Consider the following 13775-nt stretch of genomic DNA (forward strand, 5'->3'; position numbering starts at 1 on the left):
ATGCAGCCAACCTCTCCAGGCCTCCATGTATAATATAGCAGCCAGCCTCCCAGGCCTCCATGTATAATATAGCAGCCAGCCTCTCCAGGCCTCCATGTATAATATAGCAGCCAGCCTCCCAGGCCTCCATGTATAATATAGCAGCCAGCCTCCCCAGGCCTCCATGTATAATATAGCAGCCAGCCTCCCCAGGCCTCCATGTATAATATAGCAGCCAGCCTCCCAGGCCTCCATGTATAATATAGCAGCCAGCCTCCCCAGACCTCCATGTATAATAATGCAGCCAGCCTCCCCAGGCCTCCATGTATAATAATGCAGCCAGCCTCCCCAGGCCTCCATGTATAATAATGCAGGCAGCCTCCCCAGGCCTCCATGTATAATAATGCAGCCAGCCTCCCCAGGCCTCCATGTATAATAATGCAGCCAGCCTCCCCAGGCCTCCATGTATAATAATGCAGCCAGCCTCCCCAGGCCTCCATGTATAATAATGCAGCCAGCCTCCCCAGGCCGCCATGTATAATAATGCAGCCAGCCTCCAAAGGCCTCATGTATAATAATGCAGCCAGCCTCCCCAGGCCTCCATGTATAATAATGCTGCCAGCCTCCCCAGGCCTCCATGTATAATAATGCAGCCAGCCTCCCCAGGCCTCCATGTATAATAATGCAGCCAGCCTCCCCAGGCCTCCATGTATAGTAATGCAGCCAGCCTCCCCAGGCCTCCATGTATAATAATGCAGCCAGCCTCCCCAGACCTCATGTATAATAATGCAGTCAGCCTCCCCAGGCCTCCATGTATAATAATGCTGCCAGCCTCCCCAGGCCTCATGTATAATAATGCTGCCAGCCTCCCCAGGTCTCCATCTATAATAATGCTGCCAGCCTCCCCAGGCCTCCATGTACAGTATCATGCAGCCTCCCCACCCCAGGCCTCCATGTACAGTATCATGCAGCCTCCCCACCCCAGGCCTCCATGTACAGTATCATGCAGCCTCCCCACCCCAGGCCTCCATGTACAGTATCATGCAGCCTCCCCACCCCAGGCCTCCATGTACAGTATCATGCAGCCTCCCCACCCCAGGCCTCCATGTACAGTATCAGGCAGCCTCCCCACCCCAGGCCTCCATGTACAGTATCAGGCAGCCTCCCCACCCCAGGCCTCCATGTACAGTATCATGCAGCCTCCCCACCCCAGGCCTCCATGTACAGTATCAGGCAGCCTCCCCACCCCAGGCTTCCATGTACAGTATCAGCCAGCCTCCCCACCCCAGGCCTCTATGTACAGTATCATGCAGCCTCCCCACCCCAGGCCTCCATGTACAGTATCAGGCAGCCTTCCCACCCCAGGCCTCCATGTACAGTATAATGCAGCCTCCCCACTCCAGGCCTCTGACCACTGTGTACTCACTTATATATATATAAAAAAAAAACAAGTACTCACCGCTCTCCTCCTTCCACTGCTGCTCTGTCCTGACGTCTCCTTGTTCCACTGCTGCTGTACTCCCTGCTCTCCTCCTTCCACTGCTGCTCGTCCTCCCCTCTCCTCGTTCTCCCGGTGCTGCGGTCGGCGTCCTCCCTCCCTGCGCTCTATGCACTCAGCACAACAGTCGCACAGGAGTGACGCGACCGTGCAGGCACAGGGGGAGAATGATGATGCAGAGCGGCGCCGGCCGCTCTATGCTTCATTATTACTGTGCGCGGTGACGGGGGAGGGGGGGCCCCGCTGCCGCCGCTGACATCGGGCAGGAGGGCCCGGTGTCGGGGGCGGCAGCGGGTCATATAGTGGGCGCGTGCACTGTGACAGATCAGCGCAGCTTCTCTCTCACTAAGAGGAGCTGGCTGCTGATCTGCCGGGTCCCCGCGGGCCCCAAACCGCCCGGGCCCGGTCGCGATGGCGACCGCTGCGACCGCAATAGTTACGCCACTGGATGTAGATATGAAAAGTATTAAGAATTTTTACCATGAGAGATAAACTCAGAAGGAAGAGACTGGATTAATTTGCTAAATACTTTTTACTATATCAATAAACTTAAAAGCAGCTTCTTGAAACAAGTCTTTAAGTAGATGTTTTTGGCGAGATGCCAAACGTTCTATCCAGGAGAGTTGTGGGTAACAGGTTGATGGTGTCTTTTAGCCCATTCTTCACTTTAGCTGTAGCAGCAGCCGAATTAGAATGCACCTAAGTCCATATGTCCTAACAATGCTGTCCTAACAATGCTGGAAATTGGTAGAGGAAGAGGAGGCTCTCACCATACACTGTAACAAATGAAGATTTCTCAGAAGACTACAAAATTGAAATGTGGTAGGTGAATTTGGACCAAGGAAGCAAAATCAGCCAATTATCTTGATGGTAATTAGAAAAAATACATAGATATTATTTTGTGGACTGTTTGATTCTCTCAGGTTACCCATTACTTTGGGGATGATAGGCTTAAAAAGTCTAAGGAGATTATTAGATTTTTTTGCAGGGGTACCCTTCAGTACCTGGAGACAAATTGTCCACCAAAGTCAGACTGTAATGGGGCTTCTGAGCATGTGCGAGCTTGCAAGCAGGCTTTTGTTCTAAGTCACCTTTTGCTCCTTCTGAGCATGCTCGCCAAGTGTCAATCGTCGATTGGTCGTGATCCGAGTTCACATTACTATGATGTGTCGCTTCCTGATTGGCCATGGCTGACGTCATCGATGACACAGGATCACATGACTGTGACATGCTGGCTGCTGATTGGCCGCGGCTGACGCCAGTGATGACACAGGATCACATGACCGTGACATGTTGGCTGCTGATTGGTCGCGGCTGATGTCACTCATGACGAACTCGCTGGTGATTGGTGGATTGAGCCAGGAGCGCCTCCATCTTGTGGGAGGTGCTTTGTCTATATAGGATCCTGCAGCACGCTTATCGGTTGTCAGACGTTCTTGGTGCATGCATGGGGTAGACGCCTCATGTGTAATGTCCAATATTACCCGCTTCCTTGCACTTTAGTGGATCGGGTTAGGCAGGGTCTCAGCATCTACTAGTTTATGCTACTGCTCACCTCCATCCACCTTAGTGGAGCCGAGTTAGGCAGGGACATCGCACGCACCGCCCTCAGTGTCTCTGATCCGTCTGTGCAGCTAGCATAGAGAGCTCACTGACTCCTTAGGTGTGGTTAGCACAAGGAGTTCAAGCAGGGGCTTCACTGAGCCTAGACAGTACGGAAAGTACTGTCTGCCCCTACACACTCCTATCTCTAAGATCTGTATAGAGGTTAGCAATAAGAGATCTCCGTGACCTGTAACAGTTTTCCCCTCTGCATACACACGGTATTTACATCCATACTCCTGTTACATTATTAGCTACTTTATCAGCGTGAAGTAAAACTGGTGTTGGTTAGTGGACTGTGGTTGGAGCAACCATCCACTTATGTTTTGTAGTTCCTGTAATTGGGCAGGCACTACATGTCCACCTACCATATTGTTTGCAGTAACACACTTGCTACAATCTCATGCTACACATTGCTGTGAGGTAACACAGGTGTTAGTCTGTGGACTGCGGTTGGGGTATCCATCCGATTAAGTTTTTGTAGTTCCTGTAATTGGGCAGGAGCTACAGGTCCATTCTTATATTTCAGTTAGCATTTCTCCTTAAGGTTTCGCTGTGACTTAACAGTGAGCACCGCTTTAGGTTCTAGTGCCACTGTGAAGCAACAGTGACAGTACCACTGAGGTGGTACGGTACCCTTCCTTGCTCTCGCCAGCAGCAGATTATTCTGCACGGTGAGCCCTGACTGCTAGATAGATTACTATCCCCTATCAGTGGGCAGTCCCATAACACAGACACTATATCATTTTGGAAACCGTGGAATTGGAAATTTTCTTTGAAATACATTTGGTCTAGCTGTGGAGCTGATGTGTTCTGGTATTGGAACAAAACAAGACATTTTGGAGAAACAACCACTATGACCAAGATAGTAGCGAAACCTTGTACTTCAGGAAAGTCTGTAACAAATTCCATATAAATTTCAGCCCAGGGCTCTTGTATTACATAAAAAGGCTGAAAAGGCCCAAAATGTGTCTGATAAGATGGTGGTCTGAACTGCTCATACTGAGCACAAGATGCCACAATCACTTTGATGTATTGTTTCCATTTTGGCCACAAATAGAAATCAGAAAGGTATGCAACTATTCATTTAACACCTGAGTGACTGGAGAAAAGAGAAGTACAAAATAAAACTTTCCCATAGAGTTCTTTTGAGACTACAGAAGTCCTTTATGTTTATTAGAGAATGTAGAAAAAACAAAATGAAAGCAAGGATATGTTCAGATTAAATTATGTGTGAGGGCAAACCTTCAAAGGCATCACATCAGATGGATCAGAAATTGGATAGGGAATCAGGACTGTTATTTTTATTAGCAGGACCAAAGGTATGGATGAAGTTAAACCATGTGAAAAAAAAGAGAACATGGGGCTCGATGATGATCCTGCATATTTGCTCACTGGGATCTTTGCACTCTTCAGTAGATGTCACCATTCTTCTAGAGCTAATTTTATGGCTAAGAGCTCATAGCCAGAATATAACAATTCTGGTGTGTGGGAGAGAAGTTCTTGGAGAAGATTCCGGAGGAATTACTTCTTGATTCAGAGGCATTCAAGACAGAGCTGTCCCTACATTCATTGCATCCAAGGAAAAATGTCCTGTAGATTTCAGAATGGTGTAAAACTAGAGCAATAGAAAAACAAGATATAAGGGTATGGAAGGCTTTAACAGCAGAATCTGACCAGTTACAAGAATTAGCGACCGTCCACATAAAAGTCATAAGAAGAGCTACCATTTGAGAATTATTTTTAACTAGCTTTACTACCCAGCTTCGCCCGGGTTAATAACTAAAGATGAGTGATGTTCGAGGTTCGCCAATTTCATGTTCGAGTGATTTGGGGGGTGTTCGAGTCGTTCGACGAACTCGAACGATTTGCTAAAAGTTCGACAGTTCGACTTACGTTCGAGAACGGTTCGAGCACCAAAAGCGTGGCTTTTCACAGTAAGTATGTGCGCACCTTTTGTATCTGCATGCATCCTGCGTCCCCAGCACAATCTCTCTCTCTTTCCTACTCACCGATCACGGGCGTCTCGCTGCACGGCTGTCACAAATCTAAAGCGGAATTTCCTCTTTTGAAAATGGCTGCCACTTCATTAATCAATTAGTTATTCCGTGCTTTCCCCGCCCACCGGTGCCCATGATTGGTTGCAGTAAGACAGCTGTCACTCATCATGGGGGCGTGTCTGACTGCAACCAATCACAGCCGCCGGCGGGCGGCTCTATATCATGCAGTGAAATAAATGAATAATGATAATAATAATAATAAAAAAAAAAATGCGGATATATTTGATACCAGCCAGGATAAAGCCGCACGTCTGGAGGCTGCTATTGTCAGGATGGAGAGCGCCACGTCATGGGGAGCCCACACCCTAACAATATCACCCAGTAGCTGAACGGAATTGTCGCATCCATTAGATGCGGCAGTCCCAGGACTCTACCCAGCTCATCCCGAATTGCCCTGGTGTGGTGGCAATCGGGTAATAAGGAGTTAATCATGGCAAGTGTCTCCCCGAGATACCTTCCATGATTAAACTGTAAGTGAAAGTAAAGAAACACACACAGCGAAAAATCCTTTATTTGGAATAAAAGACAAAAAAACACCCTCTTTCCCCATTTTATTAACATCCACAAACACCCCTCCAGGCCTGAAGTAATCCACACGACACTGTCAGCTCGACTACATGAAGATGACAGGGAGTACCGTAGAACACGATCGCTGTGTCCTCTCCACGTAGCACCTGAAGTGAGCCGCACTGCCACCAGAGACTTCAGTCTGCAATGCAGACGTCAAAATTACCAAATTTGCCTATGTGTCCCGGCCGTCCCGGGAAAAATTTAATTTATTTTTAATTTTAAATTATAATTATTTAATTCTAATTTAATTTAATTATGCACTGAGGGGAAGATGATGGGGGTTGTAGTGCCTGTGGTGATGATGGTGGTTATAGTGCCTGCGTGTGTGCGGTGATGAGTGCGGTACTGCCGTTGTTTGTCCGCCCATCCGTCCGCCCGCCCATCCGCCCATCCGCCCATCCATCCGTCCGCCCATCCATCCATCCATCCATCCTTGCAGCTGAACAATCTGCTTCTAGATACTCTACTGCAGTATAGAGCTAAAGATTACCAAATCTGCCTATGTTTCTTGTTAGAGCCAGTGGTTCAATGGTTAGAGCTCTCGCCTAAAAAGCTTGAGCTCAAGTCCTGGCCACCCTGGTAAAATTTTTTAATTATAATTATTATTTATTTATAATTATAATTTAATTTAATTATGCACTGAGGGGAGGAGCCGGATATCAGCTGTGAGCCGCGGGCCACACCTCTAAAATCGGAACAGTTCACGGAATGAGGATGCATTGCTCTCTCCTCTCTCTCTTCTCTCCTCTCTCTTCTCATTTTTCTCTCTCCCTCTCTCGCTCTCTTTTTCTCTCTCTTTTTCTCCTCTCTTTCTCTCTCTCTCTTTTATTCTCTCTCTCTCTCTCCCTCTCCTCTATCTTTTTCTCTTTCTCTCTCGCTCTTTTTTTCTCTCTCTCTTTTTCTCAGTCTCTCTTTTTCTCTTTTTCCCTCTCTCTCCTCTCTCCTCTCTCTTCTCTCTCCTCTCTCTCTCTCGACCGCTCTCTCTCCTCTTCTGTCCTCTTCTCTCTCCCTCTCTCTTTGCTCTCTTCTCTCTACCTCTCTCTTTTCTCTCTCTCTCTCCTCTCTATCTTCTCTTTCCTCTCTTTTCTCTCCTCTTCTCTCTCTCACTCTCTCTCTCTTCTCTTTTCTCTCTTTTCTCTCTCTCACTCTCTCTTCTCTCTCTCCCTCTCTCTTTTCTCTCTCTCTCTCTCCTCTCTATCTTCTCTCTCCTCTCTCTCTCACTCTTCTTTTTTCTCTCTCTCTTTTCTCTCTCTCTCCCTCTTCTCTCTCCTCTCTCTCTCCCTCTCTCTTCTCTCTCCTCTCTCTCTATCTTCTCTCTCTTCTCTCTCCCTCTCCTCTCTCTCTGCCTCTCTTCTCTCCTCTTCTCTATCCCTCTCTTCTCTCTCTCTCCTTCTCTCTTCTCTGTTCTCTCTCTTTTCTCTCTCTATTTTCTCTCTCTTTTCTCTCTCTTTTCGCTATCTTCTCTCTCTCTCAGACCTGGCGATGATAAGCTGATGCGGTCACCTGACAGAAAAAGTTGACACTATAAGTCGAGCGGTGAGGCCGGCTTTTACCACCCAGCCGGCTAAACTATCAGCTGCTGCTGTCGGACAGGAGTCTGCAATGAAGTGTGTAGTTTTTTTTTTTGCACTGATGCATCAGCTGACTGTATAAAAGCCGTTTATACAATCAGCTGCTGTGTCATGTGATTCAGGCCCTTGAACCTGACACATCTTCTGATCGCTTTGCCTTTCAGCAAACCGATCAGATGATATTGGATCCGGATTGGACGGCGCGGGACCCTTGACCCAGGATTACTGCGGAGGGGGGTTCTTTATTTCAATAAAGATGGAGTCACTAATTCTGTTGTGTATTATTTCTAATAAAAAAAAACAACAAAAATAAATATTTTTATCTGTACTAGAAATTCATGGTGGCCATGTGTAATATTGGCATGACACAATGAATTTCGGGCTTAGGGCCAGTTGATAATATACAGCTAGCCCTAACCCCATTATTACCCAGCGAGCCACCCATCACCAGGGCAGCTGGAAGAGTTGGATACAGAGCCAGAAGATGGCGCTTCTATGAAAGTGCCATTTTCTGGGGCGGCTGCGGACTGCAATTCTCAGCAGGGGTGCCCAGAAAGCTTGGGCACCCTGAGCTGCGGATTCCAATCACCAGCTGCCTAGTTGTACCTGGCTGGACACAAAAATTGGGCGAAGCTATATTTTTAATTGCCAGTCAGGTACAAATAGGCAGCTGGGGGTTGTGGGCAGCCCATAGCTGCCTGCTGTACCTGGCTAACATACAAAAACATGGCGAAGCCCACGTAATTTTTTTTGGGGGGGGCAAAAAAACTCCTGCATACAGTCCTGGATAGAGTATGCTGAGCCTTGTAGTTCTGCAGCTGCCTGTCTGTATAAAGGAGAGCAGACAGCAGCTGCAGAACTACAAGGCTCAGCATGCTCCATTTACTAGTGTATGCAGGAGAGCAGACAACAGCTGCAGAACTACAAGGCTCAGCATACTCCATCCAGGACTGTATGGAGGAGTTTTTCTCCCACCAAAAAAATTACGTGGACTTCACCATATTTTTGTATGCTAGCCAGGTACAGCAGGCAGGTACGGCTGCCCCCAACCCCCAGCTGCCTATTTGTACCCTGTTGGGAACTAAAAAAATAGGGAAGCTTTTTTTTTAATTATTCCATGAATTTCATGAAAAAAATAAAAAAAAAAAATCAACATGAGCTTCGCCCCATTTTCGTGTCCAGCCGGTTACAACTAGGCAGCTGGGGATTGGAATCCGCAGCACAGGTTAGCCTGAGCTTTCTGGGCAACTCTGCTGCGAATTGAAATCCACAGCTGCCCTAGAAAATGGCTCTTTCATAGAACCGCCATCATCTGGTGTTGTATCCAACTCTTCCAGCAGCCCTGAAGCCGGTTGGCTTGCTGGGTAATAATGAGTTAATACTAGCTTTGTTTTACTAGCTAGTATTAAGCCAGAGATTCTTAATGTCAGACAACTTTGACCCGGCCATTAAGAATCTCAAATAAAGGGTTAAAAAAAAAAGACACCACACAGAAAAAAAATACTTTAATAGAAATAAATACACAGACACACTTAGAGACTCCATGTTTATTACTCCCTCTCATCCCTCCACGATCCATGGTCTTCTGTCTTCTTTCTCCTTCAACCCATGCAGCTCTGCTACATCAGGCAGCACAGCATGGGAGGAAGAACACTGCTGCTCCCGTGCAGTCTATTCACTCAGTGAGTGAACAGAAGCTGCGGGCTGTAAGCAGTGACGTCACTGCTGACAGGTGGGTTGCTATAGCAATAGGGATCTCCGTTATTCACCAGCTGTGGCAATCAGTCCTTGAATGTGGGCTGACTCTGTAAAGAGCGCACACATGCAGGAACGGGGAAGCCGACCATGTGCCAGAGCATTTCACTGGTACACGGAGATGCTGGAACGATCACCGCGTACCGGAGAGATGCACTGACAGGACCTAGCATGACGTCTAGCCATGTGATCAGTCTGTAGCCAATGAGATAATAGACACGTGACTGGTGACATGCTATTTTGATGTCACGATAGGTCCTTTCATCAGTGCTGGTTACCGGGAGGACGCAGTGATTATCAGAAGGAAAAGCGGTGGGAGACAGAGTGCAGGATGCGTCGCTGGGACTTGTAAGTGTTATGGCAATGTTTATTAACTGTATGTGTACAGGTATAATGTGTTTTTATGTGTTTGTGTTTGCCTACCATTGTTTTCAATGGGCTTCGAGTGGCTCGTCGAACGGTTCGTCGAACGTTCATCGAACGGAGCCTCCGTTCGACGAACCAAACTCGAACGCCAGGGAGGGTGGATCATCTCTATTAATAACTGCTGTTAACAAAATAGAATGCATTAACAAAAATGTATTCTGCACGCAAAAACCACAAACAAATAGAAAGAAATGTAATTATTAAAAGGCAAAAACTAAGCTAATAGAAGCATTTCACAACATATATTTCAACACCACAGATATTCCACACAGATTTAACTAAATTGGCCAAGTAATGTGAAGTAATCTTCTACTCCTTATTCAAGAGCCTTTTGATAAACGACATTCTTAGTTCTTCCTTCAGGTGCAAAGACGAACAGATTTTTGGCTGTTCCAACTCTTGAACAGGCCACATAAAGTTGATCATGAGAAAATCATGGAGATTGTAAATCGATTCCAACTATTTTCAATGACTTACCCTGAGCCTTGTTGATTGACATAACAAATGCCAGTCGAACAGGAAACTGGAGGCATTTAAAATCAAAAGCCAAATCAGATGGAATAAGAGGAATTGTTGGAATGAAAACATCTTCTCCTGTGGCACATCCGGTCAAAATGGTTGCCTCCTGTGGAAACAGGATCTTAATCAAGAGTCTTGTTCCATTACACAGCTTTGGTGAATCCAAATTTCTCAATAGCAGAATAGGTGCTCCAGGTTTTAGAAAGAGGTTGTGAGGAGGAAGTCCTTGTGGCTCCAAGCAATTGAGGAACTCAGTTGGATAAAATAATACTTGAGCAGGGTCTATTACTGTATCCACTGACTTGTAGGTTGTACACACGTCTGGAAGGAGATTTAGAATTTGAAGATTGATCATGTTCATGCTGTCATTTTTGGGAGCTAGAATAGCTCTTTCACACAGCCAGCCAGAGTTTTTGAAGTGGAGTTGAATGTTTGGAAAAACCTTTGCTTTCAATTCCTCAATGGAAGTCACAATGCAACAAAAGTTGCTTGGGAATGTGATCTGTCCAGTGGTTGAGTTTACTGGCGCTTTGCCATCTCCAATAGTCAACAGCTGGCTCGAAAACAGTCCAGCAGAAACATCGCCCCTCATGTAGACCCTCATGTTTGTGTTCAGTGACATTTTCTTTACTTTTCTCCAAAGGTATGATGCTTTGAGACAAGCATTGAGTTTGTCTGCAGGGGTTGATCTTGGAATAACAGGTAATGTTTGGCGGACGTCACCTGCCAAAACAACAACTACTCCTCCCATGATATATTTGTTGCTACACAGGTCTTGCAGCAGTCTGTTCACTGCTTCCAGAGCCCTTTTGTGTGACATGGTGCATTCATCCTAAATGATGGCACTGCATTTTTGAAGCAATTTGGCGAGTCCTGATCCCTTGGCAATATTACACATGGGGCTGTAACTATGAGACAAGTTAAGTGGTAGTTTGAATGTCGAATGTGCTGTCCTGCCACCTTTTAAAAGCGTAGCTGCAATTCCAGAAGATGCCACTGCAAGTTCAATCTTATTTTGTTGTCGAAATTTTGTCAGGAGCAAGTTGATTAGAAATGTCTTAGCTGTTCCACCTGGAGCATCAAGGATGACAACCCCACCTTTATTGATTTCACTGAAACTTAAAATGTAGTTATACGCGTCCCTTTGATCTGGTACCAATATTGGCTCATTCTGAGACACAAATGCTGTCAGTTCATCGATATTGTAGTTTGTTTCTATGAAAATCTCCCTACACATTTGGATGCCTTCAGGATTTCTTATTGGAGCAGGCAAACCAAGCAACTGTAAGGCTTTTTCTGACATTGCTATGCACTGATCTTCAAGGAGCATTAAAGTTTCATTGAACATTTCTTCAGTGAAGTTGATGAGTTGCTGAGGATTTTCCCTTCTAATCTGCATGAGAATGTCCTCACTGAGATTAGTTTTGTACTTTGTCCAAATCTCAAAAGGATTTGAAATGCTACAGGTTGTTAGAATAATAGCAAAGAGGTGTCTTAGTCGCTTTGGGGTTTGTGTGGCTGCTGCTTCACTGAGGGTCATGTCCCATGTCCATCATTTTCCAGAAGTCCTTTTCTTTGGCAAGCTTCCCTGAATATTTCACACATATGTCCTTCGATGGTCTTCAGGTCAGAAAATGATGTAGGGCTGTTGAAAAACATGAAGTAACATGCGCAGGTATAAGCACTCTGTATTTGATGGATGAACAGTGTAGACACGACCAAGAGTATCAGTTGCTTTCACCCCTGGATATCCTTCAATATCAAGCCCCCCTTTTCCTCCGTTCCAGTGTTTTTCTGGAGGCATTCCAAGTGTAGTACTTTGGTAAATCACAGTAAAGAATTGTTTTTGCAAAAGGGTCTTGTTGACACAGCTCAAAAAATGCCAAGAGGGTGGTCTCAGGTGATGTTAGGAGCTGCTGCAAGTTTGCTGGGTTAAAGTAAATTCTCTGTCCATTTTCCAAGTGCACACTCAGATACACAACTGGTGGGTAGTGCTTATGGATGGAGAATCCTAGTATTCTCCAAACAGCTTCATTGCTGCTTATGTACCTGCCCATCTAGAATGCCTCCGCTTCATCAATAATAGATCCATTTTTCTGGAGTTCAAAAACTGCTTGATCACTTCCTTTGTGGACATATTTGCAGATATATTTGATTGATTTCACAGAGTTGCAAGATTCGACATTTATGTGGACCTGGAAGATTTTTGAGAGCAAAGGGTTGTAAGGTACTACCCACCTGTTATCAATTTCTATCTCTTGGAGTGATGATCCAACACGTATTTTTAGCTTTGCTGTGAAACCACCATCCCCTGGCTTTCTTTTTCGGTAGACTGGATATCCATCTTGTCCTGTTTGGGTTTCTTGGACCAGGGATTGTGGGTAATGCTTTGAACACCTGACATAAATCATACAGGGAGAATTTTTGATGAGACTCCCACACAGACCATGGATCATGTTTTTTGTGATGGTGTCAAACAGCAATGGGTCAATCTGAGGGTCTGGCAATTCTGCACGGATGATATTGTCAATTTTGGTAGGCTGTATTTTTTGTTTCAGCCTGATCAAGATGTGGGCGTGAGAAAGGCCTCTTTTCTGCTATTCAACTGAATACATCCAGCACTGCGTCTCACCATAAATATGTGATTTTGTGATGAGATTAATTTTTGAAAGTTTCTGTTTGAAAATCGGAGCAATAACGTCATGGAGATTCACAGTTTTTTGGCCCGGCAACAGGTGCCCTCCAATTTTCTCCCAGGCAGGATTGCAAGTAAATGTGAAGAAAACATCTGGACGGCCATACTTTCTCACATAAGTCATTGCATCCTGTGTTTGTTCATGCATGTGTCGTGGGCTTCCAGTGATAGTTGATGGAAGAATAACTATTTTCCCCAACTCTTTTGTATCAGCATCATTTGCAACAGCATCTCTAAGGTGAATATATTCCCCTGCCCTGAGCTTCTTTTGATTTTGTCTGATATATAAAAGACGTTTACCTCAATCTTTGCATACATGTCAGTAATAAATTGGTGGAAGAGGTGTCTGCATTTCAAGATGTGATTTTCCTCTGCAAATCTTGTCATGATCCTATATGCATAGAAGTCCATGGCAGACACTTTTTTTCCTGAAGGGTTGCCTGTTGTAGGATCTGTCTGAGGTATTGCAAAGTGATAGCCATCCTGTCCCTGCCAAAAGATGATTGGATATTGCAGAGCATCATAGGATCTGTGAGTTTCTGCTACTCGTTGAAAACTATTGTTCCTTTTCTGAAGCACAATGTCACGGCTTTGAAAATCATTACCTACAATCAGGATGGCTACCTCATCAAATGTGGGAGCATTGAAACATCGCTGATGTTCCCCTTGTGGTGTTTTGTCAGCTTGAATGAAAACCTTGTAATCGTCATTTGGCATGCATTCAAGTGCAGTCTTGAAAAGTTGAAAATATGGATTGTTGGAGTGAAGGATCTGCTGCAAAACAGTGACAATATCAAGGCGAGTGTTAGGAGTTAAAGAGCATCTCCGCTGAGCCTCTGCTTCTGCATTTCCAATGAAGAAGAGTCGAAGAAATTGAGGTTCTTCTCCTTGTAATGGAAGCAATGACCCAATTGAGTGGTAAACCTGTCCTTGAACTTCGGCATAAATCCTGTTCTAAACATTTCTTTTTGGAAGCAAGAGTTGCACTTCCTAATGTTGTCCAAAAAATGCTTTGATATTGTACTGGTGACTGTCATCAGAGACTTTAGGGGATCTGCTGGTGACAGGAGAGGTGGAAGTTTTATCTTGCCATTTGCACA

General features: G+C 45.4%; 2 pseudogenes; both read right to left on the reverse strand.

Annotated features, from left to right (window-relative positions):
- Window positions 1-9777: 9777 nt before the first annotated feature.
- Window positions 9778-10800, reverse strand: LOC142308935 (ATP-dependent DNA helicase PIF1-like; annotated as a pseudogene).
- A 1237-nt stretch (window positions 10801-12037) lies between these two features.
- LOC142309091 (uncharacterized) lies at window positions 12038-12823 on the reverse strand (annotated as a pseudogene).
- Between the last annotated feature and the right edge of the window lie 952 nt (window positions 12824-13775).

This window comes from Anomaloglossus baeobatrachus, chromosome 1 (assembly GCF_048569485.1).
Source record: "Anomaloglossus baeobatrachus isolate aAnoBae1 chromosome 1, aAnoBae1.hap1, whole genome shotgun sequence".
Classification (NCBI taxonomy): domain Eukaryota; kingdom Metazoa; phylum Chordata; class Amphibia; order Anura; family Aromobatidae; genus Anomaloglossus; species Anomaloglossus baeobatrachus.